Genomic DNA, 14,225 nt, shown 5'->3' on the forward strand with positions numbered 1-14,225 from the left:
TTAAGGGAGAAATTTGTCCAGCAGCCACAGGAGCATCTGGTCTACCGAGTGCCACGCTTTCAGTGTAAATCACCCAAACGCCACGACCTGGAGATGGTTCAACTCTGGGGAAGCTGCCAGTCCTGCAGAAAACCCCTTGCATGGAGAGCTTGTGTGACAACCCCAACTCGTGGGGATACTCCCAGTTGGCCAGCTAACATCCTCACTGCCAGCTGTCCCCAGACACTGCAACACTCAATGTCCGTCCACAGGAGAGTGGACACACCAACTCTGGTACATGACATGGAACCTTATTGAGCAATAAAGAAAGAACTACTTGGGTGAATGTCAACATGGATAAATGGTACCTGGGGTGGGTTGAGTGAAACCAGTGGGTACCAGGGTATATACTACATGCTTCCATTCACACGGAGTCACACAGCAGTCAGAACTCATGTCTGGTGACTGACATCAGAAAATGGTCAGGACAAGGGGGCTTGCTTAGAGGAGGCACACGGGAACTTTTTGGGGTGATGAAATGTTTTACATTTTCCTTTGGATGGTGGCTCCAGAGGTATATACAGTTATCAACACTCAGTGAACTGAACATGTATGGTCTGTGGATTTTATTGTGCTGCCTCAACTGTTACACCTCAAATAAAACACATACATATATAATAATACATACAATGCCCAGCAAGGGCTAAGGTATACAAATTGTTGAACTGTTAAAGTGAGTGACTTTTTGCCTCTAAGCAAATGATTTAAAGAATTTATTAGGAGAGCCAGTTTAGAATCTCTTCTTTTTATTGTGGTAAAAACATATAACATAAAATTTACCATTTTAACCAGTAAGGTGTACAGTTCGGCAGCATTAAATACAGTCACACTGCTGCTGCTACTGCTGCTAAGTCGCTTCAGTCGTGTCCGACTCTGTGCTACCCCATAGGCGGCAGCCCACCAGGCTCCCCCGTCCCTGGGATTCTCCAGGCAAGAATACTGGAGTGGGTTGCCATTTCCTTCTCCAATGCATGAAAGTGAAAAGTGAAAGTGAAGTTGCTCAGTCATGTCTGACTCCTAGTGACCCCATGGACTGCAGCCCACCAGGCCCCTTGATCCATGGGATTTTCCAGGCAAGAGTACTGGAGTGGGTATTGTCCAAATATTATCACCATCCATTTCCAGAACTTTGTTATCTTCCCAAACTAAAACTGTGCCCACCAAACAACAGCTCCTCATTCCCCTCTCCCCCAGCCTCTGGCAACCACCATTCTCTGTCCTGTCTTTATAAATCTGATTACTAAGTACCTCATATATGTAGAATCATACAATTTGCTGTTAAGTCACTAAGCTGTGTCTGACTCCTTGCGACCCCATGGACTGCAGCACGCCAGGCTTTCCCTATTCTCCACCATCACTTGGAGTTTGCTCAAGTTTATGTCCATTGAGTCCATGAGAGTTTATGTCCATGAGATGCTATTTAACCATCTCATCCTCAAACAATATTTTTATGACTGGCTTATTTCACTTGGCATAATGCCTTCAAGGTTCAACCATGTCACAGCAAGTGTCAGACTTTTCTTCCTTTTTAAGGCTGATTAATACTCCACTGTATAACACATTTTATTTATCCATTCATCCACTGATGAATACTCAGGTTACTTCTGCCTTTTGGCTACTGTGAATAATGCTGCTATGAGTGTGGGTGTACAAATATCTGAGTCCTTGCTTTCACTTCTTTTGGGTATTTACCCAGAAGCAGAATTACAGAATTGTATGATAACTTTATGTTTAATTTTTTGAGGAACCTCTATTCTGTTTTCCTTGGTGGTTACACCATTATATTGCCACCACCAAAAACCATAAGGGTTCTGATTTCTCCACATCCTCACCAATACTTTTTATTTTCTATTTTTTAAAGAATTATAGTTATCTTAATGGGTATGAGACGGTATCTCATCATGGTTTTGATCTGCATTTTCCTAATGAATAGTGATACTGAGCATCTTTTCATGGGCTGGTTGGCTATTGGTATATCTTCTTTGGAGAAATGTCTGTTCAAGTCCTTTGCCCATTTTTAAAATCAAGCTGTTCGCTTGTTGTTGAGTTGAAAGTAAGTAAGTTTTATTTGTAACTATGTGCAGGACTGAGTGAGGAGGGCATGGCAACTCACTCCAATATTCTCGCCTGGAGAATCCCATGGACAGAGGAGCCTGGCAGGCTACAGTCCATGGGGTCTCAAAGATTCGGACACGACTGAAGCGACTTAGCACACATGCACGCAGGACTGAGAATCCAGTCTCGTCCTCCCCACTGTCACATGCTCAGTCCCTAGAGGTCAATCTCATGTCCCTGTCCCTGTCCTCAGTGGCTCCTAGGTAACACAGCACAGGAGCCAAGGGTCAGACAGGCGAACTGCTTTTCCTAGGACCCTTTCCCTAGGACCAAGGAGACCATACCTGGCCTAGGTGTCTCTTCCAGATATCAAAAAATGCTTCTGAAGATCAGACGTCCAGGGAGGCTTACCTAGAATAAAAACAGCGGGCAGCTACAGCTCTCCAATCAGATTTCACAGTCCAGTGGGCGCCCACCCCTCCCCCGCAGCCTCCCCAGGAGCCTTCCCCAACAAAGAGGGCTTTCTGTGGTTTCTGCAGAATCTGGGAGAGAAGTTTTAAATTCTGAGGTAGGAGCCTGAGCAGGGCGGTGGCTCTGGAATGCCCTTTCGCTTGGGGATGTGAGGGAGAGCTCAGGGGAGAGGCAAGGGCTGTCACCACAGCCCATCTGGAAACCCAGGGCCGAAACCCTTGCCACCAGAGGATGGCTCGGTTCGTGTGGCTTTATCTCAGCAAGGCAGTAGCGCCAGCTGCTTTCTTACTAGTCTCTCCACTGCTGCCGGTGACCTTCCCTCACGTCCCAGTCACTGGTGTCTTCCAGAATGTCACACCACCCACGTCCCTTCCTTCCTGAAAACCCCGTGGGCTTCTGCACGGCCTGACTTCTGCCCCAGGGGTCCCAGAGCAGACCCTCATAGAGACATGGGGCCAGTGAAAGAGAGAGGTGGTGACTTTGTGGAGAGGGAAAAAGGGACTTCCATAAACCACAGTTTCCATAAAAATCATTTTTTTCCTCCTCAGGGGTAAAGGAGGAAATGTCAGATCCCAGTACCATTTAATTGTGGAGAAAGGCATTTTTTTCCCACAGTGCATGAAGCCACCCTGGTGCTCTTTTTTTTTTTTTCTTTTCCTGCAATGTGTGGCCATAGATCGGTAAGTTGAGAAGCTTTGGAGCTTCTACTTGGCACACCCAGGTTTCAGCAAGAAAAAAGTTCCTTTCACAGTTTGAATATTATTTAAGTTTTGATGATTAAAGCTGGCTGGAGCAGCATGAACCGAATAGATTACAGTGCTCTGCGTACAGCAGGCTCTTCGCTAGCAAGATCAGCCAGACACACAGGCTGCCTGCAGCCTCCGGGTCTCACTGACACGGCTTCCAAAATGCAACACTTACACTTCCCAGATGCCGTGGCTCTGACCGCTTGGTTTGGAGAGCCAGAATCACAGCATGGTCATCTTATACTGCTTCAGATCAACCAAACAAGTGAGCTCAATGGCAAAATAGCCTACCGCAACCAAATCAGTGAATTCCATGGCAAAATCACCTATGCATGGCTTATGAAGTCAGAATAGTGCAGAACTGCAACAAAAGGGCCTCATATTTCTTGTGCTAAGACCCTCAAGCTCTCACTTAGCATCAGGGAGCTAATTGGAGATGCACACAAACACAGAGGAGGAGCCCCTCGTCACAGCACCCCCCGACATGGCAATCGTTTCCTGGACAGGACAGAGCAGACCAGGCAGCTGTCCCTGCTACGGTGAGCACCATCAGACCGGCCACAATTCAGCCTGCCTGTTGTTCCAAAGGAGGCAAGGCTGGCCTCACTGATGAGGGATTCTAGAAGGGAGCTTTAGAAAAAAATCACTGCCTGTGGGTTGGCAGGACAACTACATCTAGGCTCTCGTGTTGCCCTCTACCCCTATCTGTGGTGAAAGACCCCAGAATTTTGGGTTTTATTTGTATCGCCAATCTGTTAAGAACTGAAAGGCAGTCTTAGCATGCAATGCTTACCCACAGCTCTCACCACACACTGCTCTCTTGGCAACACCCGAGGGAGTCTGACGTGGCCCCAGACTGGTCCACACCTTCAGGGAGAGAAGCCGAAGGCTACGTTGTCAAGGGACTGCCAAGTGTGACAGAAGTTTCTAAATGCTTCTTCCCATTTTATCTTGTCTCAGACTGGTAACCAATCTGTGACCTAGCACCGATCAGGGGACCAGGCCTGGAGCATCATTTTCTACTGGCCTGGACAGCCTGGACAGTGGCAGAGGCAACCTATCTAAGTGGCTGCGTGGAATTGTGTTGTGGATGCCTGCAGCAGCCTTCATGATCAGGTTCTTCCCCTGTGGTCCTTCAGAATTTATCTCTTCTGAAAGAAATGCTGGACTGTCCCCTCACTGTCTCCACCTGCTCTCCACATGCCACAGGCTTTTGGGTTAGACTGGGAACTCATGGTTAGGGTCATGTCTCAGGGCATCCAAACAGTGAGAAGCCAACATGTGCCAAGTCCAAAGCCAAAAGGAGGTCGTGATTCCCAAGTGAATCCAGAAAGAGCCACTTGTTCACACGATCTGGAGTAGAAACCAACCCACATGTTCACATGGACTACAGTTATAATATGCTTGATATTGTTCTGAGCACTGTAAACGGGAAGCCATTGAAACCTCACATAATTGATTCTTATCCATGTAAGTCAGGGGCACCCTAAGAAGCCTTTGACCACATAGAAAAGTAGTCAGTTAGACCTAAGCCTTCAAGATAAACTCAGAATCAAACACTTGTTGAGTTTTACAAATGATGATGGCAGTGAGGTTAAGTGTGAAGGAATCTGAAATCATACTAATGGGTCTCACTTCCAAGTTTATTTCAAGCCTTAAAATAAAATTAGCTGGACCTCACTTTATTATGTCAACTGTGGTATAATAATGTGAGTAATGTGGCTAAGTGTGTATATTCTGTTATTTTAATAATCAGTTTATATTCTGTATGAAAGGGAACACAGGCTCTCTCCCTTCTTCAGAGGTTGGCAGTCACCTGGAGGCTAGGCTTGTGCATCGCTGTAACCTATCCAGCCACCCATGTTCGCACCCATTAGGCAAATGCTTTGTCTCTCCAGAACTAATCTGCAGAATGGGAATAATGCTACCTACATCACAAGGTGAGCAACAAATGAGATGCCGTGTGAAAGGCATGGTTCTCTCCATCATCCCTGCTCAGTAAATAGACCGAGTCTATGCTCATTTAGAACCTTCAGAAAAATGAATGTATCATTAAAATTCCTTAGGAAGCTAAGTTCAGCTGCAGTTTTGATCCAAAAGCATATGCTTAAAGCTGGAAATATGAAAAGAGGAGATAAAAGAGAAAGGTAAGTTTTTGTTTTGTTTTAAAATTCATGTTTCACCTTTCCCCACCACTTCTCAAAATGTTTATAAATATCCAAAAGGAAAACACGGATGATCTGGCAACTGTTTGGTCTAAGCCTTTGACTAGTTTTTGCTTTTCACAAGACAAGAGAGAGCCCTTCTGTTTGCTCTTGCCTCATCGTCCCCATTTCTGACCCTGCTTCGAAGAGCTTTGCAGGGATGCCTGAAGAAAAAGAAAGCCTCCTGCCTGATTTTTCCTTGAGGGTAGAAACAAGCCCAGGAGTGAGGCAGGGAGAGGTGGTGGAGCTGGCCAGGCTGGTACCCAGCCACCCCAGAACACCTGCTGCCTCTTCCTCATCCAGCATCATTTCCTGCCTGATTCCTCAGTTACAGGTTTGATCAGAGGCATGGTAGCCATGCCTTCTCACAGTGAATCTAAAACTGGAGAAGTCATTCCTTGGCTGGGTGAGGGTTAGAAGTGTTCAAACAGGGAGAAAACACATTTTTTGTGGTATATGCCCCAGGTTGTATTCATATCCTCTTATCCATCTCCAAAACAAACAAACACACACAAAAAATCCTTCACCCCGTCCCCACTAAAATAAAGAATTAAAATAGGCCAGAAAAAGTTGGAAAATACAGTGTTATTGCCCTTTTACAGTGGTCTCTATGATTGTGAGGCATTTTGTTTTTCCTTAAAACAACACATTTATGAAATGCCACAAATTAAAAATCTCAGTGGGGACAACACCTCACAAGTAAGTGTATCATGAAGGATGGACTAGGACGGACTCTGCATCGATTCTCACAAGTGCCAAAAAAATTCAAGTTAGCACTGGAAAGAAGAAGCTCCAAGAAAATTAGTCTTCAAAGTCTCAAGTCATAAATCCTTAAAGATTCCATTTAGATCAGTTATAATTCATCAACAAACATATTTAATAGATAGATGCCCAAATATAGCATCTAAAATTCCACACAATGTAAAACTGTGGAGATACAGCGACACAGCAACTGAGTAAAAGGTAATCCAAAAAGCAGCCTTTGATGTCTATTACCTGACACCTTCTCTGGGCATAAACTGATCCAGGCAAATCGTTTTTCTATCAAGTTCTGTGCCAGGCACTGTATTCGGTACTGGGACTCAAAACAAACATGCCCAGATCAATCTTTGCTGGTCCTAAATGTATCCTTAATCCTTTCTACATTGTTTCTGCTCCTCAATTTGCTGTTTATTACACTGGATCAGCATGGAAACAGATGCCATTCAAAAGCATCTAAAAGTTTTTCTCAGCATTCCAGGAGTAAGTAAATGAAAGCAGGTAGGCAAATCCCAAAGTACTGTGAATGTTGGACCTGGTCAATATTCTTATTAAAGCTCACAATCCCTCTAGTAGAATTATTTCATTTAAAATGCTAATTGGCACAGACAACGTGGTACCTGGTACATAATAGGCAGTGTGCTGTGGTGCAAACGAGCTTCCCAGGTGGCACTAATGATAAAGGACCCACCAGCCAATGCAAGAGACATAAGAGATGTGAGTTTGATCCCTGGATAGGGAAGATCTCCTGGAAGAAGAAATGGCAACCCACTGCAGTATTCTTGCCTGGAGAATCCCATGGCAGAGGAGCTTGGCAGGCTCGAGTCCATAGGGTCACAAAGAGCTGGACACGACTGAAGCAACTCAGCATGCACACAGTGGTGTGAATGCATCGAGACACAGTCTGGAGTCTCAAACGCACACACACACACAGCTTGAAAAGAAAAGACAAGACAGATTGGTAGTTGATAGATCTAGGCTCAAACTTGGATGTACAGTGTAGCTAGATTCATGGCCTTGGGCCAGTTGATTACCTTTCTGAGCCTCGTCTTCACTTGTAAAAGTGTGGATAATCCGTATCTTGCAGCATTGATATGAGGATTAGAGGTAATGTATGTAAAGTACTAAAATACAGTGGGCAGCCATAACTGGAAGCTGTTATTATTATATTATTGGGGCTTGATACAGGTTTGATGATTGAATAATAGGCAGATTAGTTGACCTCTAAAATCCACATCAACTCTAAAATTATGATACTAAAAATGGAATTAAAAGTTCACATATCAAATCCACTCAAGGATATTTTTAACAATTGTAATTGTGATGCAAATCTTTTTTCAGAATAAGTTCTGGTAGTGAGACTCACAGAATATAATATATTTATATATACCCTGGCATATTATGAAAATGTTTATGATCAAATTTAACAGGAGAGCTGTCTATGGTTTCTGAGAGCTCCAGGGGTTGCTGCTGCCTTCTCCATCATGACTGCCTCTGTCACCGAAGCTCTCCTTTCTAGAGTACTTCTTGAGGTTAGACACTGTGAGGCAGGTTTTAGCAGTTATCTTGGCCACGATGATTCCCTCCAGTTTCATAAAAGAAAACGGAGGTTTACTGAGATTAAGGATCTTTCCAAGGTCACACAGCTAGTAGGCACCAGGCACTAGACTTCAACTCTGACACTAAGCCCATTCCTTTAGCCACTATGCCATATCGCTGTAACTCACACAAACCCTAAAAGCAAAACAGAAAAGAGATTGGAGAGACTTGTGAGGAAATGTACACACAGAAAGGGAAGAACAAATCTACTGCATTCTTCCTCTGACTGTCTTCTGTGGACTGCATTTTTACCATCTCTCTTCAACAGAGGATCAATGTCACACGTCTGTGAAAAAGTAGAAGAATCCACCACTCCCTTGTCTGGGTATATATGCCAAAGGATTGAAAGATGGATCGTGAAGAGATGTATGCCCACCCATGTTCACAGACACGCACTGTAGGATTTCTCCTTATATGAGCCATCAAAGTAGTCAAATGTATAGGAACAGAAAGTAGGGGAGGGAGAGTGGGCAGTTGATGCTTCATGGGTATAGAGGGTCAGTTTTGCATGATGAAAAAGTTCTGGATATCCATTGCACAAAAATATTAACACTATTGAGTTGTACACTTAAAAATGGTAAAGATGATACAGTTTATGTTATGTGTTTCCTTTTACCACTATTTTAAAAAGTAAAGTAGTAGAATATTTATTTGTATATGTGTGTGTATATACACATTTTATACAATATATATTTGTATATATGTATGTGTATATATTTATATATATATATTACATATATATACACACAAACATTATTGTTGTTGTTGTTTAGTTGCTAAGTCATGTCTGACTTCCGCTGCCATAGTCCACCAGGCTCCTCTGTCCATGGAATTTCCCAGGCAAGAATACTGGAGTAGGTTACCATTCCCGTCTCCAGGGGATCTTCCGGACCCAGGGACTGAACCCACATCTCTTGCATTGCAGGCAGGTTCTTTACCGCTGAGCCACCAGAAAAGCCTACATACACACACATATATTAACGTATTGTTAAAAGAGTCAGTGATTTTAATATGTCAAAACTCTAGAAAAGAATTATAAAAATTGATGCCAGTGGGGCCAACGGCAGCCTTTAAATGTTTAGGGAGCTGACCTCTTGGCCCAAACCTGATTCCATATACAACGCTCTGCCATTCCTGTTCTAGCTTCTGAATCATCAACTGCTACAGAGTCCAGAGTCTGAACCATGTGAATTTCATGCAAATATCCTCTCTGGTGGCAAATGAGAAATCTTTCCTTTCCCTTCCTAAAGGTGGAGATGCCCCAAGCTGTAAAGTTCATTTCACAAATAATTAATTGTATTGCTCCTTCCAATGATCAACATACCTCATCTTTTTCTGCAGTTTCAATTTCCCTATTTTCAAGTGATTTCCTTTCTGACCTAGGACTTCAGGAAAGTAAGCTGGTAGCTGTTGTAAAAAGAATCAGTTTGCTTTCAATGTGATCCTGATCTTAGAAGGCAGGTAAAGAATTCTGACACACTTTTTCTGCTTAACCAAATTATTAAGACTATTTTTTTTTTTTAGCATATTAGGAGATAAATCCTGATTTCCTAAGTAATAACAAAAGACCATCTGTACAAACTACATTTTCCCAGTTTCTAAACATTTGGCTCTATATGTGATTTATCTGTCCACAAAGAGATTTCTTTTCTTTCTCCTATTTTTTTTTTTTTTTTTTTTTTTTGCTGCACTGCTTGTGGGATTTAATTCCCCGACCAGGAGCAAACCCTGGGCCCTTGGCAGTCAGAGCACCAAGTTCTAAGCATTGGATCACCAGGGAATTTCCCGCAAACATATCTCTTATTCTCTAGTAAACCCTACATGGTTTCTGCTTTGGTTTAGCCTTACCCACTGCAACCAAAGGCTGGATTTCTTATGCATGGTGTTTATTCCTGCTCCTACCCCGCAAGTAAGCACTTAGTTGACCGATTATAGAATCACAAGATTGGTTATAATTCCGTTTCTCCATCTGACTTTGAACTTAAGTGCTCCAATTATTTCTCCTGATCCTAATAAGTCAGTGGCGTGCTAATGCTTGCCTTGATATTTCTGAAATATACAGGGTATGATTAGCATGGGACTGCATCATTAGAAAGCAAAGTTGAAAGCGGGTGAGCAAAATCATCACTTGCATTTAAGCAAAGCTGGCTGTGCAGTGAACTTACAATGTTACGTGATCCCAGAGATACTATACACTGTGAGTAAACATATACTGTATTTGGAAAAATAATCTGATGTTCCAGAACCTTCTGCCTTTGGCTACTACTGAATGAGACAAGATCCTAGGACGACGGGCTTGTTTTAATATACAAAGGCCAAAAGTCTGTTTGAGCCAGATATAATTGAAGACATAAAGAATCCCTGAACCATGATAGGATAGGAGGGGAAGAAAGGTAGAAAGGAAAGAAGGAAGGAGGGAAGGAAAGAAGAAGGGAGGGAAACCTTTAGTCAATTCTGCTGGGTTGGATTGACATCTCCAGGCCAAAAAGTCAGAAAGCTTTTAAGGTAAGCCTGCTGGAAGAAAAAAGAAGAAAAAACCCATGCATACACACATATCAAATGAGATGCAAAAAACTACATTAGCTCAGTGGTGTTATCTGTATGCAATCAGCAATAGTGTAAACTTTTGGGAACTAGCAGAAGGGGGGGAAAAAAAGAAACATTTTAAAATGGGAATGATTTGCAGCCAAATCAATTGATAAATGAAAGAAAAAAAGATGGTACAACTGAATTGATGCCAAAGATTTATAAGGTTGACTAAGTAAACAAAAATGGAATGGATCACCATGGAAATGCATGAATATTAAAATAAGCAAGATTTGAATAGACTAATGATATGCCTCACTTAGACTGACAGGTGTTGATAACAACTGTGACACTCAATCCACACCAACATCCACACTTCTAACATGTTTATTCCTAGAAAACATGGGCCAGATTGAAAGGTTCCTTTGGTAAGAGCTCATAAGGAAAATAAATTTTCTACTCTTAAAGGGACTAACTCAATTCTCATTTATCTACTTGAAAAATAAAAAAGGCTTTACCTATTTGCTTCCTGGATATGAGGAGCTGCATTTAGCAGAAGTCATTCTCCAGGGCTCTACTAGTCTTTGTTCCAATAAACCTCTCACAGAACTGAATTCTCAGTTTGGCTTATCTCCTGCACTGAGTACTTGAAGTATGACCACCACTCATTAGAAGCATAATTAAAAAGACACAACCTAGATTCCTCCCTCCCATCACACACAGATGAAAACCAATAACCCTTAATCTATTTGTTACCATGGCTACCATAGGGTATTTTATTTCAGTACAACTCTAGGTATTTCCTTTGGATTGTTGCTTGCAAATGAAAGTTGGAGACCTATAAATTTTCGTTAACTGTGCTACAAATGGAGAGACTGAACAGAAGAAAATGTTTTTCTTAATCATGAACGAATATGGTTTATAAGATGCTTGTGTAGAAAAGTTATTAAAATTGGTTAAATGCATCAGCCCATAAACCAATTTAAATGCCATTAAATTTATATAGAGTTTAAGGGCACATATGCTAGTAATTCTCTGATTTATAGCAGAATGATAAATCAAGTGCACTCAGAAGAGTGTACAGGACGGAGACTATATTCATCAGTGGCACATAGCTTCATATTTGTATAAATGCCTGAAATATGTGACTACTCAAACACAGGCATGCCAACCAGCCTTTAAAGTATTCACCTGTGAATTATCCAACAACGTTTTGGCCTAGAGTCGGGAGGAGCAATCGATAAAGTTGTTCATCATGCCCACTCCAGAAGAGTAGCTTTGCACTTTCCATTGTAATTTTTAAAAAACATCACGAATGAGGTGGGCTAATTAAATCTGCTGTCATTCATCCTAAACCGAAATAATTCCTTAAATCTGCCGTCCCAGGGCTGAGTTGGAGATAAGACCACACAACAAGAAAAGGAACTCTGAAGTGACTAGACAGATGACTTTAAAGCGACTGAAATTAGGGTAAATACAGCTGTAACCAGGACAGATTTATCACCGCAAGAGGAGTCCGAATCCCAGCGAAGCTCGGCTGGTGAGAGGCTGGCGCCTGCAATAGTGGAGCCTGACTGTCCCTGAGCCGAAGAAGTGGAAGTTTCACGGGCAGCTGCAGCTGGGCTTCCTCAGCGGTCCGGTCCCTTCAGCGCTGAGGTCTCCCCTAATGCTACATAAATACCTGCGTCCACGATTCGCCCCGGGCTAGCCGCGGCGCAAGCACCGTAGGGAGCCAGGAGAGCGTTTGCAGAGCGGCAGGGATGGAAAAGGCGGCGGCTCCTCACCCATCAGCATCCCTAGGGACCCGCCAACTGACCCGTGCCTGCCATTGGGTTTCAGAGCCCAGGAACCACAACTGGCTTCTCCGCTGGCGGACCCAGGCATCCGAGACTCGCGCTTTGGCCCCATCACCGTTGGCTGCAGGCAGGCAAGCAGGCAAGGCGGCACGTCCCCGCCTTCCCCGGCCGACGCAGACCTGACCTGCCCGGGAGCTGCCTCGGACCTGGGAGCTGCCTCGGACCTATCCGGGATCTCGACTCTGCTCTCTCGACCCCGGGCGAGCGCTCCCCTCCCTCGGGGCCCGGGGCCCACACTGCCTAGAGCCCGCACCCGCGCCGCGATCGCAGATGACCCTAGCGCTCTCGGCCCGCTCCAGGCCACAGAGACCCGGACGTGAGCCCTCTGCCAGCCGGCACCTCCCGCGGCAGTCAGGGCGCAAGCCCACACTCCCACACCACACATCTCCCAGTCCACACTATCCCGCACATAAACAACCCCTCCCCACCCAACCCCACATCCTCGCCGCCCCACCATCCCGGTACGCTCTCCTTTCCGCGCCCCCAAACACGTTGGCACCCACAAGGTACTAAGGGAAGGGGAGGGGGTCACAGAAGGTCTGTGCGGGTTTCCTCCCCGTGGTTTTCACGTTCCTCTGCCTCGAAAGTTACTTGGGATTGAGTGAAGAGACCCGGTCCCCAAATGCGGGATCTGAGGACGGGAGGGGGCAGAAACCCCAACCTGGCTTCCCGCCGCACAGAGGCGCGCACCTCCCCAAAGGGTCGGGCGCGTAGCCGCCTCCAGAGTCCTGCCCTCCGGTGCCTCCTCCTGGCCCCCAGCCCGGCCCGGGCCCTGGGCCGCTCCAGGGAGGTGGCTTTGGAGAGGGACGCAAGGTCTCGGGCCCAGCTGAGAGGGGCTGCTTCGGCGGGGGTGGGGTGGGGGGTGGTCACATTCGCTTCCAGCACCCACTACCACCGCAACATTGGCCCCGGGCAGCCCGGGGGCATCCACACCCGGGGGCAGGAAGTTTTTTCCCCCCCTTTTTTCCCCCTGGAGCAGCGCAGGCGCAAGGGCTCCTGCAGCCTTGCGAGTCCAGACTCGGGAGGCTCCAGCCGCCGCCGCCGCGGGAGCCGAGCCCAGCGTTCCGGGTTCTCCGGCCCCGCTCCCAAGCCCGGCCCGGCCCCACGCAGCCTCCAGCACCCTGGGTCCCCGGCGCCGCATCCTTGGCGCCCTAGCCTGCATCTTACCTCCGGCCGCGCGGCTCTGGCCCCGGCCCGACGCGCAGAGAGTCTGGGGTCGCGAGTGGGCGCAGCAGGGCTGATGGATAGGGGACGGCGCCGGCGGGCAGCGGTGGCTGGGGCCGCTCGGGTCCTGGCCGGGAGAAACGGATCCAGGTCCACCTCCTCCTCGCGTTCCTGCTCTCCGCTTTCTCCCCCCTTTTCCTTCTCCTCCTCCTCCGCCGCCGCCTCCCGGCAGCCCAGGGAGGATGCCCGAGAGAGGGAAGTCAGTCCTTCTGCCTGTCAGCCTGTGCGGCTACGCGCGGCGCGGCGCGGCTCTCACCGAGGCGGCGGCGGCGGCTCCGGCAGCATCGCTCCCCCCGCCCCCCCACCCCGGCTCTCACCGCAGCCGCGGCGGCCGCGGGGCTGGGGTTGGCTCCGGGCTTGGGGCTCGGGCTCCGGGCGGGGGCTGCGCTCAGGCGCGGCGGCCGCGGGGACTGCGGGCGGGCCCTGCGGTGCCGGGGCCGGGGCTGCAGCTAGATCCGCGGCGGCGGCAGCGGCGGCGGCGGGGGCTGGCGCGGCCGCGGCGCGGGGACCATGCTCCCTTCTGGCTCGCTCCGCTCCGGGTACCGTCTGCTTTAGCTGCGAGGGAGGCGGGCTTCGGCGCGCAGCCAGGGGCGGGCGGAGCCAATCACGGGCGCCCGAGTGGGCGGGGGCGGAGGGTGGGGGAGGCGGGGCGCCCCCGGCCGGGCACCCGGCGCTGCTCCTCGGGCCCGAGGGATCCGCGGCAGCCGCTCGCCGGGGCCCGGGGCGGAGTGCTCGCGGGTGTGTCC

At 47.1% G+C, this 14,225-nt stretch overlaps 1 protein-coding gene across 2 annotated transcripts in view; it reads right to left on the minus strand.

Annotated features, from left to right (window-relative positions):
- KLHL29 (kelch like family member 29) overlaps positions 1–13,845 on the minus strand; it is a 331,437-nt gene extending 317,592 nt beyond the window's left edge. The window contains exons 1-2 of one of the 2 annotated variants that reach the window (XM_044926203.2): positions 13,423–13,845; positions 2,439–2,505 (exon numbers count right to left, since the gene is read on the minus strand). The gene's annotated coding sequence lies outside the window, so the exon portion shown is untranslated. The remainder of the gene's footprint in view (positions 1–2,438; positions 2,506–13,422) is intronic. The other variant, XM_025261505.3, reaches the window with a different exon arrangement.
- Positions 13,846–14,225: the final 380 nt, after the last annotated feature.

Source organism: Bubalus bubalis, chromosome 12 (assembly GCF_019923935.1).
Source record: "Bubalus bubalis isolate 160015118507 breed Murrah chromosome 12, NDDB_SH_1, whole genome shotgun sequence".
NCBI classification, from domain to species: domain Eukaryota; kingdom Metazoa; phylum Chordata; class Mammalia; order Artiodactyla; family Bovidae; genus Bubalus; species Bubalus bubalis.